We start from the raw sequence: 5000 nt of genomic DNA, 5'->3' as shown, positions 1-5000 counted from the left end.
GCCACTAGTACGCGCAGCGTTTCGGGTGGAGCGCGTCTAAGTAACTGGGCCTCCACTCCAGCGATGTGTCAATATTTCATTCAAAATGATCTGCTACCAGAAATTTTAGCCAAATATCCCCAGTTTGCTAATTGTAGGTAGTAACTAAGTGATTGTAACCTATCCACCGCTGCCCACTGGATGGGGGGGCGTTGTGCAGGACAAACATATCAATTTTTTTTTTTTTTTTTTTTTTTTTTTTTTTTTTTTTTTTTTTTTTGAGATATACAAGAGTTGTTACATTCTTGTACAGCCACTAGTACGCGTAGCGTTTCGGGCAAGTCCTTAATCCTATGGTCCCTGGAATACGATCCCCTGCCGCGAAGAATCGTTTTTTCATCCAAGTACACATTTTACTGTTGCGTTAAACAGAGGCTACAGTTAAGGAATTGCGCCCAGTAAATCCTCCCCGGCCAGGATACGAACCCATGACATAGCGCTCGCGGAACGCCAGGCGAGTGTCTTACCACTACACCACGGAGACTGCAATTGTGACACTAGCTCTCCACATATGTCAGTTGCTTAATTTAGAACCTGTACTTGAGGTCGATCTCGAACCCATTGTTGATGTGATGACTTATATTGAATTTTGTAACTAGCTCATCAAGATTGTAACTTGCTTAGCTAAATGAATTGTGGGGTTCAGTCCCTGAGCCCATTATGTGCCTCTGTAACCCTTTCCACTACCGCCCACAAGATGGGTATGGGGTGCATAATAAATGAACTAAACTAACTTCAAACAGAATTGGTTGCCATAATCCTTGCACTCGAGCGCGTATATGAATCCAAAGTTACACGCTAATTGTAAGTGACTCCTTGTCATCCTTGACTGCCATCAGCTCCCTAAGGCATAACTGTGACGTGCTTATCTCTGAAGCTAGACACAGATATAGTGAAATAATGAATGATGGAGTCAGAGTCTGTCTCCTGTGGATTCCTTATCATATTGGTCTCCGAATGCATGAGAGAACTGATGAGCTAGCCAAGACTTTTGCTCGTAAAGAGGGAATTGATTACCAACTTGGACTGCCTTTGAGCAGCCTGAGGTCAGCAATATCCCAGGAACATCAACTAAATTTCGGAGACTTGAGGTAAAGTGAAATTCACACCAGTTACTCCATCTATCATCATTCTATTATGCATGAAGAACCGCACGTCTATGGGTCATCCAATAATGTTAGCAAACTTCTAGATGTTACCACTGCTAGGCTTAGGCTCGGCTACAAGTACCTCTGGCAGTTTGTAACATCTGCTGATGTAGATTTGACTAAATGTAAACTCTGTCAGCAGAACTATTCGCATACTTTGCGTCATTATATAATGGAATGTGAAAAAATTGCGGAATTTAGAGATAACACCATCAATAGTGTCCAAGAAATGTGTAAGTACTTCATTTATAATGATGTGCTGCCCGAAATCTTAGCGAAGTATCCAAAATTTGCTTACTGTAGGTAATGCATGCACATGACTGTAAAGCTGCCGCCCAGTTGGGTGGGTGTGAAGCAAGACTAGTAACTGTGTGACTCACTATAGATGTAAAGTGCCTTGTATAGTGACTGTTGTGAGCCTCTTGTTGATCACTTGTGACACAAAAGATTATTGATGAGTGTATTTGAGTGGGAGATTAAATATGTATGTGTATGTATATATGTATATGTACATGTATGCATGAGTATGTGTACATGTATATATAACATTAATAATTTTGTAACTAGCGTCGAAAGATTGTTATTTGCTTAGCTAAACGAACTAGAGGGTTCAGTTCCTGAACCGATTATGTGCCTCTGTAATCCTTTACACCACCGCCCACGGGATGGGTATGGGGTGAATAATAAAGAAAGAAATTGAATTGGGCAGGTCCTTAATCTAAGAAACTTATAAGTAGGTAAATACTTGCAAAATTTATAAAAATGATAACAGTTACAAAGCAAGAAAAAAATAAAAGATGAGAGAAAAATTGTAGGTATATTAAAGCACATAGGTAGCTCAGAATGATGGCAATGACAGCTTGAATGGTAGTTTAACAAAACTTAGCAGGCACAATACAGCTTATGGCTGGCACATAAAAGAAGACAGCAATGAACACAATGATAAAGTTGTTTGGATTCAGTACATACAATGGCTTTAGGCATTGTATGTACTAGCTCTATCTATATATCAATCCATTAATGTAACATCACTTGTATGTATATACCTTACCTGAATAAACATCTGAATCTGAATCATAAAGGTTGGGAGATTGGGTAACACTAGATACAGAACAAATTTAAAGCTCAGTGTAGGAAACTACGAAGATGAAATTAAGTACTTTTTGGTTTGTTTTTAAATGAGGCAAAAGTTTGACAGCTTTTCAATTCACTAGGGAGTGAGTTCCATAGACTAGGTCCCTTAATTTGCATAGAGTGTTTACACAGATTAAATTCTACCCTAGGGATATCAAAGAGATATTTATTTCTGGTGTGGTGATAATGGGTCCTATTACATCTGAGTTTCTGAGCATGGTTTGCATTTAAGAACAGGGTTTTGTAAATGTAGTTGACACAAGAGAATGTGTGGAGGGAGTTAATATTTAGCAAGTTTAGGGATTTAAACAAGGGAGCTGAGTGTTGTCTGAAAGCAGAGTTTGTTATTATTTTGATAGCAGATTTTTGCTGGGTGATGATGGGCTCAAGGTGGTTTGCAGTGGTAGACCCCCATGCACAGATACCATAATTAAGATAGGGGTAGATTAGTGCATAATATAGTGAGAGGAGAGCAGAGTTAGGAACATAATATCTTATTTTAGAGAGTATACCAACTGTTTTAGAGACTTTCTTAGTTATGTGTTGAATGTGGGTGCTGAAGTTGAGTCTCTTGTCTAGGAATAGGCCAAGAAACTTTCCATCATTTTTATTACTGATGTTAATGTTGTCTATCTGTAGCTGCATACGATGATTTTCTTCCAAATAAGATGTAGTAGGTCTTTCCTATGTTTAGTGTTAATTTGTTAGTTGACATCCATAAGTGGACTTTTTTAATTCATTATTCACAACATTATTTAGTGTATGTGGGTTGGGGTCTGAATAGATGAGGGTAGTATCATCAGCAAACAATATAGGTTTAAGAATATTAGAGACATTAGGCAGATCATTTATATATATAAGAAATAGAAGAGGTCCTAAGATGCTGCCCTGTGGCACTCCAACGGTTATTGGTAGAGTGGAAGAGGCTGTATCATTGATGGCTACACATTGGTGTCTGTCACTAAGATAGGATCGGATATAGTCAAGGGCAAGGCCTCGGATTCCATAATGCTGGAGTTTAAGTAAAAGGTAGTTGTGATTAACAGTATCAAAGGCTTTTCTTAGGTCAATGAAGAGTCCAATCGGAAACTCATTTTTGTCAAGAGCTGAGTAGATAACGTCAAGGAGACTAATGATTGCATCGTTGGTGCTCTTTTGGAACCGGAAGCCAAACTGGCCGGGGCTGAGTATGTCGAATTTTACGAGGTAGGAATAGAGCTGTTTGTAGATAATTTTTTCAAATATTTTTGATAGAATTTGTAGATTTGATATTGGTCTATAATTGTTTATTACATAAACATAATATTATACTATCTATTATATTATCGGCGGACATAATTATTTATGTCCGCCGGATTGCCTCCTTTATGGACTGGCGTTACTCTTGCTTTTTTTAAGGATATCAGGGAAGGTATGACACTCTATAGATTTGTTGAACAGTAGAGCTATGGGTGGGGCAAGGGCATGGGAGTCGCTCTTGTATACAATGGACGGAATTTCACTGGTGTTCCCTGCCTTGGTTTTTAGAGAGTGTATGATGGACACAACATCTGCCGGGCTGACTGGTGACAGAAGAGAGTTTGGATAGCTGCCTGAGAGATATGTGGTAACATGTGTCTGAGTCTGTGGGATTTTTCTGGCAAGGTTAGCATCAACCGATGAAAAGAAGCTATTAAATTCATCTGCCATTTCTAAATCAGTTGACGGTGTATACCCATCCTTATAGAGTTTTATTTGGTTATGTGAGTGTTGTTTAGTTCCTAGGATACTAGAGATTGTTTTCCAAGTGCTTTTCATGTTGCCTTTTGCTTCATTGAATCTATTCACATAATATGCAAGTTTTGCCTTTCTTATGATACTGGTAAGCATTGATGAGTACCTTTTAGCTACTTCCTTTGAAACTAGGCCAATCCTAAGTTTCTTTTCATATTCATGTTTCTTGTTGATTGAGTTAAGAATGTCACTTGTGAGCCATGGATTGTTTAATCTTTTGTCAGTTACTTGCTTGGTAAGAAGGGGGCAATGAAGGTTGTAGAGGCTTAGAGTTTTGGAGAGGAAGAGGTTAGCTAATGAATTTATATCATGGGTATTATTGAATTGGGGAAAATGGGGAAGACTCGTCGAGGTGACAGCAATGAACGTCAGGAACACACTTCCTTCAGGGAACAACACTAGTGAGGTCAAAATAGGATATTATGGGTTGGTCTCGTCGTTTGTTTCAATCACATTTGGGTCACTGTGTACTTGGCTGCCTTCTGGGGGTGCTACATCATTTGTGGGTAGCTGTGGGCTTATGGAGCAGCTGTGGGCTCATGGAGCAGCTGTGGTCTCATGGAGCAGCTGTGGGCTCATGGAGCAGCTGTGGGCTCATGAAGCAGCTGTGGGCTCATGGAGCAGCTGTGGGTAGCTGTGGGCTCATGGAGCAGCTGTGGGCTCATGGAGCAGCTGTGGGCTCATGGAGCAGCTGTGGGTAGCTGTGGGCTCAAGGAGCAGCTGTGGGCTCATGTAGCAGCTGTGGGCTCAAGGAGCAGTTGTGGGCTCATGGAGCAGCTGTGGGCTCAAGGAGCAGCTGTGGGCTCATGGAGCAGCTGTGGGCTCATGGAGCAGCTGTGGGCTCAAGGAGCAGCTGTGGGTAGCTGTGGGCTCATAGAGCAGCTGTGGGTAGCTGTGGGCTCATGG

Source organism: Procambarus clarkii, chromosome 30 (genome assembly GCF_040958095.1).
Source record: "Procambarus clarkii isolate CNS0578487 chromosome 30, FALCON_Pclarkii_2.0, whole genome shotgun sequence".
NCBI classification, from domain to species: Eukaryota; Metazoa; Arthropoda; class Malacostraca; order Decapoda; family Cambaridae; genus Procambarus; species Procambarus clarkii.
Note: the sequence above shows the minus strand (reverse complement) of the source record.